Raw genomic sequence first — 15,143 nt, forward strand, 5'->3', positions numbered from 1 at the left:
ATAACATTAATGCGGAAGCAATATGAACATACACATCAAATACACATAATCAATTATAGATATAGTTTCAATTCCTCAAGGGTTCCTTTACATTGAGTCACATTTAATAATTTTAAATTAATTAGTTTAAGTTTCAAGTACAATGTCACATGATCATAAAAAAATAACAGATACATAATCGCATAAGCAAGCATAACTAATACAATGAAAGTACATCCAATTAATAACATCCACTGCACATGTCGCAGGGTATATGCAAATAGATATAATACATCAAAATACATGATAACATATATACATCAACTGAAAGGAAGTCTCTAAGATAAGAAATAAGAATGATAAAGGTACATCTTCTGCAATGAACATCCAATAGCTGGCAATGTGAGGGGAACCCAAATGGTAAGAAGACACTACCTCCCAACCGCATGGTTACCTAGTCAGGCTTCCACTCCCACCATGCAGGGAAGATAATGAACGATCCTCATACAACTATTCAAACATTAAACATTCCTAGGCATGAAATTCCTAATAGCCAACACTATCTCAAAGGTAACACATACTACTCAAGAAGATAAGATAATCCAAAAATAAAGAACACTCAATCCAATACCAACACTACATAACCAAACATTATACATGAACCAAGTATAAACCATATACCAAGATCATAAGATAAAGTCAACTAAAGATGTTCCCTCAAGTCAAGAACCATGTGTCAAAAGTACATCATCCATGAATCACTAATCATCATCAATGAAAGTAATAACCACAATAAACACATCCAATAATAAGTACACCACCAGAGGTGCACAAAATCTACACCACCATCAAAAGTACATCATCCATGAATCACTAATCATCATCAATGAAAGTAATAACCACAATAAACACATCCAATAATAAGTACACCACTAGAGGTACACAAAATCTACAGAGGAGACTCAAGCTACATACTAGGGAGTGTCATCACATGGCTTCTTGAGTTACCCTGGACTAGTCTCCGAATAGACCTCGGACCCTCAATCATTGAGTTACCCTAGACTGGTTACTCTAAACCTCAGACCCTCAACAAGACACATGTGGAAACCAAAAAGCCCTCTCAAGAAGATGAGGCAATCATCCCATTCCCATCCTCAGTCTATACAAGCACTCAAGGCATGGGTGGATCAAATATCTCTAACTTATCTTTTTAGTGTGTTTTCCCCCCAAAATATTAGTTACTAGATTATCACTTATTACATAACTTGCATTAGGTTACCCTAGTACTGACCACTTTGGGTCTCGAACCCCTATTGCAAGCCACTCCCAAGTCATGTACCTAGACAACCTCTCCTAAGCACATAAAAATATAGTTGTGTCCCATACCACAACACCCATAAAGATCAAACTCGGTTCCTTAATAGGCAACCTGATAATAAGCTGGTACTCCCAACCCAATTAAATATAGATGCTCCACAAGTCAATCTCATAAATATAATTTCAATTTGAATCACAGAAAACATCATGACATCCAGTCACATAAATAATATAAAAGAAATCTCACATAGCCTCTGGTGTACATCCTAGATTGGTCGACATCTAATCAACACCAAAATCCAAAGCATAGACAATACAAGCAAAACAGTACAGTTTCATAGTCTGGGTTTGGTTTGAAAATACACAATTGGATTACAAGTAAAATTGCAATTTACATTTTAATGTACGTGTTAAGTATAGAAGATTCTCAGTTTATACCATCCAATAACCCATTTATTTATTCAATTCAAATATATGAAGTTGCCCTAATAATTAAGGTCAATCTCGTAAAAGAATAATCTAAAGGTAGTAATAAAAATAACCATTAATGATTTTAAATAAAATAATTACAATTTTATTAAAATCGATATTATTAATTTTTAACAACAATGATTAAATTTAGAACCTCATTAACAACTTCCTTTGTTAATAAATCTTAATTAAATCATATTTATTTAATTTTATATATAAATATATATATATATATATATATATATAACTTTATTAATAAATATTAAATAATAAAAAATTATTCAAATCTTATTAATAATTTTATTATTAATATTTAGCAATAATATTAAACTTTTAATAAATAACATTAATTTAAATAATTATTAAAAGTTAATATTTAAAACTATTAACAAATTTAATATTAAATTGAACCTATTTATAAAAATTATTATTAAAATAATAATAAAAATTAAATGAAATCAATATATATTGACGTGTTTAAAGGCCCATCGGCCTGGTATCTACGACAGCAGGGTACCCTGTTGCGCGCAGCAGCAGTGGTACCAGCTGTCGCGACCATTAATGCCAGCAGCAGGTACGGGGGGGTATATCCCCACCCCATTCAATATATATATATATATATATATATATATATATAATTTAACTCGCCTACGTCAAACCATTATTATATATGAAATTAAGAATTGTTTTATAGTTTTATAATTTTTATTTTATTAAAATTTATGATATTTATATCAAAAAACTCCATGATAATATTATTCTTAATATATATATATAATAACCCTTACATTATTAGTCTGATAGAAAAACTAAGTTTAACCATTCGTATTTCTAATTCAAAATTTTCTCTTTTTAAATCGCAATCCCTTTTCTAGATTTAACTTTGATTCTTTTATACCTACAAACAGGATTTCTAATTGATTTTTATTTAATCTTATTCATATTAAGATACAATCTTTTAAAGTAAACTCAACGAAGTATCCATCTAAGTCCATGTACAGATATTTCTCAATCAAGAACAAATATTTGCATACCAGAAAACAACACATGCAAAAGACACGGAGCTGACAGAAGTTTGAAAAGCGAAAACTATTATACAATTAAACCACAAGATCCTACCTGGATCTGATGCTAAACTCTGGTAGCTAGATAAAAATTCCTACTGCAAGCAAAATCCTTCAAGCTACGAAAAACTTGCCTTCTTTTCCAAACCCTCTGATTTTCTCTTCAAACCTGTGTGTGCAATAATGACCCAAAAACCCCCTAATATAAACTCCAATTACCTTTTAGGGTTTCTATGTTCACAACTCTAAAATTATAATTATTTTATTTAATTAATTCTTTGATGCACAATTAATTTTATTTTTAATTAAGATATTATTTTATTATTTCTTTCATGCACGTTAAGTGAATTATTAAATTACTTTATTTAATTTTCCACTTGACATCGCTTTAAATTAATTTATTAACTTTTTAAATCACATGCGCACTTTAAAATGTCTTTATTAAGTTCACATATTTTATCTTTTAATTAATTTCCTATATTTTAATCTCATACACGCATCATGCAAACTTAAATCTTTTTCATAAATTAATATATTTTCACTTCTTAATTTATTTTGAACATTTAATTTGATAAATATTTATTAACTTAAATAACAATAATATTTAGCATTTACTTAAAAATGAACTCTAAATATATTATTATTAAATTAAATAAATATCATCACGTTCTAAATTTATTCTTATAACTTTTATCTCCAAATTCAATTCTTTTTATTTAATTAATTTCTCAATTAATTAAATATAATTAAATATTAAAAATTTCATAATATTTTTCCTTTAAATTAAATCATTAATTTAATCTTTCATTTAGACTTAATTAATAGAAAATTTATCAAAGACTCACAAAACAACATATGCACAAAATACTCACGGGTTTTAAAAAGGGTAGACAGTCTGTTACGAGTCCTCCTTGCAAGACAAGTATTATAAGCTATGGTTGGTATTGGACCTAATCATTATCTTCCCATTCTCACCATTTGAGTCTATTTAATTGGGCATGCTCATCTTGGCAATTTAGGGAAGTCGATGCCCGGTACCTGCATCCTACATAAAAGACGAACATGTACATGTATATAAATATATCTAAACTAAACAGGCAATGGCGGGGAGTGGTGCATCGTGTAGTTCCCGACTAGTAGGTAACTACGACTCCCTTGCTTAACCACATAAAACATGTCAGACAAAAAGATAAAACAAACACGCACACCATACACATGTAAGTATGGTGTAAGTATCATAAAAATCACAAATCTAACATCAAATGCTCAGGTATAATAATGCATCTCTATCAATACAACATAATAATCATTAAAGACATCATGTTAACATTGTTATGAAAGAAAACACATTTATTAATTAGGAATCATCAAGACATCATTAACAACATGTGAAATGAAATCAACTAAGCAATTATAACTGATATATTTGTAATCCAAGACATGAAATAATATCATAATGTTGCAAATCTAGCATCTCTAAAACTAATCAATGCATATAATCGACCTAAAAGAATTTGACAATGATAACATAAATGTGATCTAGGGGCAGGCACTACATTACATCTTTTGATCAAATCCTCTTCATCAATCAAATAAGTGATAGTACTTGAATCATGTAAGCAGTTGTCTTTCTAGAAAATAGCAGGTTTGACATTAGTGACAAAACAATGATTGAAAATCATTTATCATACTTGTATCAATCTGTTTTCAATAATCTCCCTTTTCAACAAATGTGGGTTTTTCAATTTGTCCCTTACTTCTTTAGAAGAACTGCAATGCATTACCTTAATGAAAACATCTTTAGATAAATTGTTAAGCATAGTAAATTTAGTTTTCATATCAATTTCATACTTCTTCTTTTCATTAGGATTCGTACTTGTAAAGTATAAGGAACACTATAACCATTAAAAACTAAAGCCCAAAATAGAATATTAATAGATGACAAATATGTTTGCATCATTACTTCCTAAAAAGCATAATCTAGTCCATAAAAAATAGGAACCTTTGAAGAACTATTTTGAGATATAAAAGATATGTATTCCACTCAACTAAAATATACCCAAAGTTGTTAAACTTGATGTAAGGAAACATCCTTTGATACCACATGTTGCAAGCTAGGATTGTCGTTGCACCAAAAGTTTGATCTGTCAATGCCCAATACAACTATTATACTTATAGAACATAGGAGGCAATTAAGCCATTTCATGAATCTTGTAGTGGAATGTTGGTGGTTAGTCCAACATAATGATATGCAAATTATTAAGGTAAAGAACCACACCAACATGCAATTGTATATCAACTCAAATTAATTAACCAATTGCCCTTTAACCAATAAATTTAACCCCAACTAAAGGAAATCAATAAGACATATACACTATGAAAATATCTGATAATCGAGAGTATTCATGAAGTTCAATCTATCTAACAATAGTTCTAGATCCAAGAGGACAATATAGTATACAAGTATTGAGAAACCATCTAACCAAATTGAGATAGAAAAAGCATCTTTTATTGATCCAAAAAAGGAAGTACAATTGAGTGGTGTTCAAGCTGCATTACCTAATCAAATTGCTATAAGTATACATCTAGTGTCTGATAACTTATACTATTCTTCACTATGTAATTGTGTCTAATGTGAATTATCTTGGTATCCTTTATAGAAATTCAAAGGATGCATACAAGTTTTGGATCATCGTGATGTTTCCTAAATAACTAAAATGTAATTGAACACATTTTATTATAGTGCAAAACTTTAATAAAATTATTAATCCAAAGACCATCTTTGTTGCACATAGAAACAACTGAGTAAGCTACTCTAATTTAAAATATAAATTTAGAATCTTACCTTTTAGGTTTAGTTATAATGCCCCTTTCCTACACATAGAAATACTTCGTTGGGAATAGAAAATCTCATATATCAATACTTTTCCCTAACTAAGAGTTTTTTATATGTTTTTAGGGAAAGCATAAAATATTTCATTAAGAGAGGCATTTAGTCTATAACCTTGAGAATATTGCATATATATTATATAATAAGGAAAAATATATTTCCTTAAAAAGATTTCATAATATTTCCACTTTTTACAAATGTTCATAATAATTTGAAAGTACCGAATGAAATAATATAAAATACTTACCTTATACTTACCTCGCAAAATAATGAATTTCACATTTTTGGGAATGTTTTAACATAGGCCTCTCGATTTAGTGAAGATTATAAGATTCATCTCTCAAGAAAATTTTAGCATATATTTGCAAAGTTAAAAGCAAAAGTACATTTCATAAATGAATATTTAAGAAGCAAAAATAAAATAAATTATTTCCCATGATAGGATAAATATTTTTCTATTTGAAAACACATCATCCAATGTCCACTAAATATAAGTAATCTCAATTGATAACTCAAGTTTTCATAGTAACTATTAGAGAAATAACTTTAAAATGTTATTATTATTCTTCTATTTAATTTTCGTTTGAAATAATTTCTCAAATATGAGCAAAAGATTAAAACATTTTCCAATACCCAATATAAATAATGTTCATATTAAAACAATACTTATCCTTGAACTTACCTTTTCGCATTTTTGAAGAGATGAAATTTTGTCTTTGCGAAATCGTGAATTCGGAGGGGCAAAGAATTTTAGCTTGCAAAATTGTGAATTCAAAGGGGCAAAGAATTTTAGCCTGCAAAATCGCAAATTCAGAGCCTTCTACTAAGAGCTTTCCCAATTATGCAATTTTAGGTATAGGGTTGTCAATATAACCAATATTACTACTTTGTTGATTGTGTTGCAACTAGGATCCACTTGCACTACTACTTTATTAATCATGAATGTATTTATGTTACTTCCCTGTATAAGAAAATGATGCTTTAAGAGTTAGCGAAGAACAACTTCGTTGCATCACGCCTTTGGTTTGGGGCATCCGTGCGATAATAATCAATGTGCACCATTTAGCTGTCGTCCTATATTCTCAGCGATAGCTATTTCATATTCATCTGGGAAATAACTTTGTGAAATAACAATAATCTTTTAGGTTTAGGGGGACACCCTCATCATACCATTCACGCTCATTCATACGATGCTCTACCTGAAGATCTGAATGTAGTGACATGTGATTATTGGTGTCTTTAGCCCTTATAATTCTATATTGGACATGTGCCATTACAATCTTCCATCAAATATGATTACCAATATAAGACCATCGAGCTCACTCAGTATCCAGGCTTCCATTATCGATGGACAAAATATGATAGAAGCTTCTATGCATGATATGCTAAATGGTTGATGCCAATAATGCTACAGCTTTTAACTTGATCATTGTAATTGTTCTGCCAAGAAAACTGTGGAAGGCATGAAGTCTCTTACAAGTTGTTGAAAGAATGACAACCGCTGCACAATTCATGGCTTTTTCCCATCATGAAACGAATCGCATGGGACACATAATAGACTTTGTGAGATATCACATTGGCTATTTGGGTATAAAAGTATAGAATATCAAACTCTTCATATCATAGACGGGTGAGAAAGCTTGTGGAACAATGAAGAAAGACCACATATTGATCTCTGATTTCTCTATGATCCTTGAATTGGTTGTTCAAATATGAAAGTCTACCTCAATCGTCTGTAGTCTTTGAGAAGATATCTGCATACATTCTTGTGAGGACACATTCGATATGATGGGACCGGTCGACATCATTGAAATATTGAAACCTTTGCATCCATCATTGGTCCTTCCTGGGATATAAAAGAGATAATTTTTTATATCAGCAAGGAAAGCTTTGTCTGACTCAGTATGTTATTTTGTGGGTTAGATTTAGGATCACAATGAAACCTGTGAAACTTTAATTGTAGCATATAATCGGGTGGCTTTCAATATAGTTTAAAATGAGATGAAGTATGTTTGATGCCCATAGTGCCAACTCAAAGCTCCTTTGAATATACTCGGTCGAGGTCTACAATTGTCATATAATTTTGCCATATCACGAGCCAAATTCTCCTTCCCCTATGATATAGAGAAAAGAAAATAGGGTTTCTCAAGATAATAGAGTCTTTCCAAATAATGATGATTAACATATCACAATGTTATATATATAAGAGCCAAAACTTTCTTCCTTATAGATTTTACAATAAATAGTGCATGCAAAATAAATGGATGGTATTTCATTATAATTTAAATAAATTCATTCATCTTTGAATAAAAGTTTTGAGACACATCTAATACTTTTAAAATATTGAAATACCAAGTACAATAACTTTATTAACATCCTTTTATCTAAGAAAATAAAAAGATATTATTAGTTTTAATCGATTTGCATTTATAAAGGATTTAAGATCTATACTAATCAGAAAATACATTAAATATTGTTATAATAGAGCTTTCATATGGCCACCTTAATAAATATTGCATTTCAAATTAAAAAAATGATATGGAAATGGATTTTAGATGAAATGACAAATGAAATTGTACCAATTAAAAAGGTGTATTTTAATCTTTTAGGCATAAATGAATTTGAGGTTCTAGAGTACACACCTAAAAGTTGATTTTACCTATGAATACATACATACCTAGAGATTGATCATCAAACTAGTGAGAATTAGAAGTGAACATACATACCTAATCTTGGTTGAATAGAGATCTCTGCATTTTGGTCATGGTTTGGAACTCTAAATCTGCAAAAAAAATTAGACCTTTATCAGTGGCTCTTTATGTTCACTTCTTAATGTGGATCTCACTATGCTTGTATGTATGTTCACTTGCTTGTATCTATGCTTGTATAGTGACCATATAACTTTGCTTAATGTGATCCAAAGTAGAACCATGTGGCCCTAGGCCACCCAAAAATGAAAACTACCTTTTCCCTTTGTCAAAGAATTCATTATGATCATGTAATAAGAATGGAAAACTTAAATAATCTAAACCACCTATTGTATCCCTAGGCCATCCAAAAGTGAACACTGCATTTTCCCTCTATCAAAGAATTTATTATGATCATGTAATAAGAGTGGAAAACTTAAATAATCTAAACCACCTATTGTATCATAAGTTAAAGAATTTTCTTCCTTAAACATAAGATACTTAGGGTGTAACTTTTGAAAAACAAAAAACCTATACTCGTGTATAAATAATTCATCTAAAGATCTCCAAATCATTTCCTTTGGATACATTATATTATCAATCTTAATACCCCAAAGAATTTTATTAGCAGAATCATTATTATAGAAATACCTAAAACCATTAATCTTACTAATGATAATCTTTTAAAATCCTGAGAACAAATTTTTCTTCTCAAAAGAAATTTGAAAATCGACATTAGAAATATTATTAAAAATTAATGTTTTTTTTTTAGAAACTTGTAAAGGGTTTGAGGAATACTTACCTCAAGTAGCCACTTATAACACATACCTAAGTCTAGGATATCATCCATTGGTATAAGAATGAAGCTTTTTGTATATTCTAGCCCATCATGGTAGGAGGATTCATTAGGTATGTTATAGTGAATACTTTTATTTGATGAACTTACTTGAGAATCCTTTTGTGCTTTAGGGCTAGCATCTCCTAAAATTTATTTCTGAATATGCATTGCTTCATCTGTATGCTCATTTTGATAGACTCAAAAAAATGATAACTATTTTTCTAAACACATCTTTGATATTCCATATCTAACAAATAAGAAGTTTCATTCATATCAAGAGACTCTTCTAACAAATAAGAAGTTTCATTCATATCAAGAGATTCTTCTTCTTTATTTTTGCATTTCGTGTGATCAACTTCCATACTCACTTCATCATAAATAGATTCCTTTTTAGCTTGATCAAACCTTTCTTCATAAGGATTATTATTTGTCACAACTTCTTCAAGTAGGAAAGCTTCATATGAATCTATCTTGTCATTTCCCTCTTTTATGCAAAATTTGTCTTCTTGATCTCCTTCATCTATGAGGTTGGTTTCTTTATCCCTTAAGAACTTCTCATGTTCATATATTGTATGAATTCTAGTTTCCCCTTTATAGTTTGAATGAAAAGAATTCATTTCATAGAATGAATTATAAAATAGCTCATCCCTGGCAAATACTTTTTCATAATCTCGTGGAAAAAATTTATCACATGAAAAAAATTTAAGGATATTTTGGAACCAAACACAATCAAATACTTCACTATCTTCTACTTCCCTATACAACATTATTCGTGCAAATTTTGATTGCTTAGTCTAGAAAAAACAATGACCTTCTTTGTGAAGATATTTATGGTATTCCTAATCTAATAAATCTAAAATTTCATTTTTACTTAGAGAATTTTTGTGTTGATCATGATATTCAATAATATCCATTTTTCTACAAGTTTCATCTCAAATAAATTCATCTTCAATTTGTTCCAAGTAAATCTAGAACTTGATCAGAATTTTGATTCTCTTCTAAATTACCTTCATTATTTTCCTCCACTATTACATCCAATAGATTCATTAAATTGGGATCATCTAGGAAATTCTTAATTCTATCTATGAATTCACTGAATGAAGGTTTCATATCTGGAGGTATCTCATGATATACATTTACCATCCTCATGAAAAACTAGGATGTAGATTCATCTCCATGCCTTTCCAGATTGAAGAATACATCCAACGAGGGTGTAAAAGATTCTTCTTTCATGATGTATTGTTGATCCTCAATTTTCTCATAAGAAAAAAATTATTTAAAATTATGTATCATACTGGATTTTTGGATTTTCAAAGTAAACATGAACGTTTACCACTTCTCAAATTGTTTCAAAGAGGAAATGCTTGCAATAGGTAATGTCTCATACTTTTTTCTTGCATAGTATTTTAATGTTCTAACAAAAAGTTTCATCACATAATCCTCTGTGCAAACATCTTAATCATGTCTAAACTTATAAAATACATCTAAATGCTTAAATCATGATTCATCCCATTCCCCATGAAACTTGGGAACAAGCTTTGAAAGCTTTGGAAATAATTTATTAGGTTTAGAATCAAACCTACTAAGATCCAACAACCTAATGCCAACAAAAATAAAACATTTTCTTTGAAATGGTTGATCCATCCTAGAAAAAAAAAGTTTTCCCCTTTTTCAAGGAAAACATATCATCTCTTCTTGAGTCTTCTCCCTCAGCAAAGTCACTTTCCAATTGAATAGAGTCGCCACCTCCTTTGAGGAAAATATTATTTGTTGGATCTTATGGGTTCTCCTTGTACCAAAGTCAAACATCAAACAAAAATGCTTCTACTTCTTCTCTACTTCTGGACTGTAAAATTGAAAGCTTTGGTTAATTGCACCATATGAATTGTGAGCAACTCTCCCTAGCAAAGTCACCAATCTATTGGTGCACAAAATTGTTGATTGACTTCCTACGAGCTTGCCTACTTGATGTTGGGAAACTCAACACAACTTTAGCCAACAAAGAAGATTGAATCTCAACTTTTTTCAATTTCCACACTTTAGGCTCTATAAGACCTAGGTGGTTATACTTTAACTAGAAATGGTGGTTGGTTATAAATGTAGACTTAATGATACTGTTTAGTTGGAAAGTGTGTTCTTAAGGAGAAATCAAGATAATAAGGATAAATGACTTTTGGAATGATTTGGAATATGAAATATGGATGAGAATGGATGAATGATATGCAGATGATTAAGGTAGATGACCACACCAACATGTAATTGTATATCAACTCAAATAAATCAATCGAACAATCCCTTTATCTAATTTTGGAAAATGGAGTCAACCTTGCAAGTACTTATTATTAGACTCTTATGGATACGACTGGCCACACCATCAACTACTAGACAGAGAACTTTGTTGAACATGAAACCCTAGTCTAATGAATTTAACCCCAACTAAAGGAAACCAATTAGATAGATACACTATGAAAATATTTGATAATCGAGAGTATTCATGAAGTCTAATCTATCAAATAGTAGTTATGGATCCAAGAGGGCAATATAGTATACATGTATTGAAAAACCATCTAACCAAATTGAGATAGAAAAAGAATCTTTTATTGATTCAAAAAAGGAAGTACAATTGACTTGTGTTCAAGTTGCATCACCTAATCAGACTTCTATAAGCATCCATCAAGTGTCTAATGCGAATGATCCTGGTATCCTTTATAGAAATTCAAAGGATGCATACAAGCTTAAGATCATTGTGATATTTCCTAAATAACTAAAATGCAAGTGAGCACATTTTATTATATTGCAAAACTTTATTAAAATAATTAATCCAAAGGCCATCTTTACTAAAAAGTCACTTCCCTTGGTTTAGGAAAATACTTAAATCTTTTAAATCTCTTACAGTAGATGCTTTCATTTTTCATGATGATAATCCTGCACAAGAAACAATTGAGTAAGCTACTCTTATGTAAAATATAAATTTAGAATCTTACCTTTTAGGTTTAATTATAATGCCCCTTTCCTGCACATAGAAATACTTCATTAGGAATAGAAAATTCTCATAAATCAATACTTTTCCCTAACTATGATTTTTTTGATATATTTTTAGGAAAAGCATAAAATATTTCGTTAAGAGAGGCATTTAGTCTATAACCTTGAGAACATTGCATTTATATTACAGAATAAGGAAAAATATATTTCCTTCAAAAGATTTCATAACATTTCCATTATTTTCAAATGTTCATAATACTTTGAAAGTACCAAATGAAATAATATAAAATACTTACCTCACAAAATAATGAATTTCACATTTTGGGAATTTTTTAACATAGGCCTCTCAATTTAGTGAAGATTATAGGATTCATATCTCAAGGAAATGTTAGCATATATTTGTAAAGTTAAAAGCAAAAATAAAAGAAAAATCTAATTATTTCCCATGATAGGATAAATTATTTTTCTATTTGAAAACACGTCATCCAAATCTCCACTAAATATAAGTAATCTCAATTAATAACTCAAATTTTCATAGTATCTATTAGGTAATAACTTTTAAAATGCTATCATTATTCTTCTATTAAATTTTCATTTATGATAATTTCTCAAATATGAGCGAGAGATAAAAATATTTTCCAATACTCAATAAAAATGATGTTCATATTAAAATAATACTTATCCTTGAACTTACCTTTTCACTTTTTTGAAGAGATAAAATTGTCTTTAGGAAATCACGAATTCAGAGGGGCAAAGAATTTTATCTTGTGAAATCGTGAATTCAAAGCTTCCTACTAAGAGCTTTCCCAGTTATGCAATTTTAGGTATAGGTTTGTCAATATAACCAATATTACTACTTCGTTGATCATACTGCAACTGGGATCCACTTGCACTACTGCTCCATTCATCATGAATGTATTTATGTGACTTCCTTGTGTAAGTGAAGAATGGTTTAAGAGTTAGTGAAGAACAACTTCATTGCATCGTGCCTTTGGTTTGGGGCATCTGTGAGATAACAATAATTATGCACTATTTAGATATCGTCCGGTATTTCTCTATGATAGCTATTTCATATTCATCTGGGAAACAACTTTGTGAAGTAACAATAATCTTTTATGTTTAGGGAGACGCCCTCGGAATATCATTCATGCCCATTCATACTCTGCTCTGCCTAAAGATCTGAATACAGTGACATGTGATTATTGGTTCTATACTGGACATGCGCCATTATAATCTTCCATCAAATATGATTACCAATATAAGACCATTGGGCCCACTCAGTAACTAGGCTTCCATTATGGATGGACAAAATATGATAGAAGCTTCTTTGCATGATATGTTGAATGGTCGATGCCAATACTATTAGAGCTTTTAACTTGATCATTGTAACTATTCTGCCAAGAAAACTACACAAGGCATGAAATATCTTACAAGTTGTTGAAAGAATGACAATTACTGCATAATTCGTGGCTCTTCCCATCATGAAATTAATCGCATGGGACACATAATAGACTTTGTGAGATACCACATTGGCTATTTGATTATAAAAGTGCAGAATATCTAACTCTAAATATCATAGACGTGAAGCTTTGGCAAGAAAGCTTGTGGAAACAATGAAAAAAGACCACGTATTGATCTCTGATTTCTCTGCGATCCTAAAATTGGTTGTTCAAATATGAAAGTCTACCTTAATCATCTGCCATTTTTGAAATAATATTTGCATACATTCTTGTGAGAACGTATTTGATATGATGGGATCGGTCCACATCATTGAATTGAAACCTTTGCATCCATCATTGATCCTTCCTGGGATATAAAAGAGATATAATTTTTTTAATTAGAAATCAAAGCTTTTTCTGACTCAATATGCTATTTCGTGGGTTAGATTTAGGATCACAATGAAACTGTGAAATTGTAATTGTAGCATAAAAGAAAATGGGATTTCCTAAGATAATAGAATCTTTCCAAATAATGATGTTTAACATATCATAATGTTATATATATATACAAGCCAAAACTTTCCTGCTCATAGATTTTACAATAAATAATGCATGCAATATAAATGGATTGTATTCCATTATAATTTAAATAAATGCATTCCCCTTTGAATAAAAGTTTTGAGACACGTCTAATACTTTTAAAATATTAAAATATCAAGTACAATAACTTTACTAATGTCCTTTTATTAGAGAAAATCAAAAGATATTATTGATTTTAATTGATTTGCACTTACAAAGGATTTAAGATCTATATGATTAATCAGAAAGCGCATTAAATATTGTTATAATAGAGATTTCATATGGCCATTTTAATAAAGATTGCATTTCAAATAAAAAATAATATAGAAATGGATTTTAGATGAAATGACAAATGAAATTCTATTAATTAAAAAGATGTACTTTAATCTTTTAGGCATAAATCAATTTGAAGTTCTAGAGTACACACCTGAAAATTGATTTTACCTTGAATACATACGTACCTCGAGACTGATCATCAAACCAGTGAGAATTAGAAGTGAACATACATACTTGATCCTGGTTATAGAGAGAACTCTACATTTTGGTCATGGTTTGGAGCTCTAAATTTGCAAAAAATTTAGAGCTCCATCGCCTTGCTAAGAGCATTTAAGACTATTAGGTCTTACCCTGTTAAAGGATTTTACACTTACAATAAAGTAAGGACTCTATTAGGAGATATAAATAGGTTGGTTAGAACCACTTTGTTAAGAGATTTGTCCTTTCTCGATCTATTATAACTGATTTAGTACCTAATCCATTGGTTTTCTCTAAAAGCTATTTACGGATCTCCTCTCTTGAAAATCCCTATTTGATCTCCTTATCTGATATCTCTATTTTGTCCTTCACTACTCTGGTTACTCTGTCTGAACTCCTTTCAAACTTATCCTTCCTTTGTTC

General features: G+C 29.9%; 1 pseudogene; it reads right to left on the bottom strand.

Annotated features, from left to right (window-relative positions):
- Positions 1-15,143, bottom strand: part of LOC149548060 (phosphatidylinositol 3-kinase, root isoform pseudogene) — a 150,617-nt pseudogene that overhangs the window by 87,016 nt on the left and 48,458 nt on the right.

This window comes from Cupressus sempervirens, chromosome 7 (assembly GCF_028749045.1).
Source record: "Cupressus sempervirens isolate cs-2001-9-10 chromosome 7, ASM2874904v1, whole genome shotgun sequence".
NCBI classification, from domain to species: domain Eukaryota; kingdom Viridiplantae; phylum Streptophyta; class Pinopsida; order Cupressales; family Cupressaceae; genus Cupressus; species Cupressus sempervirens.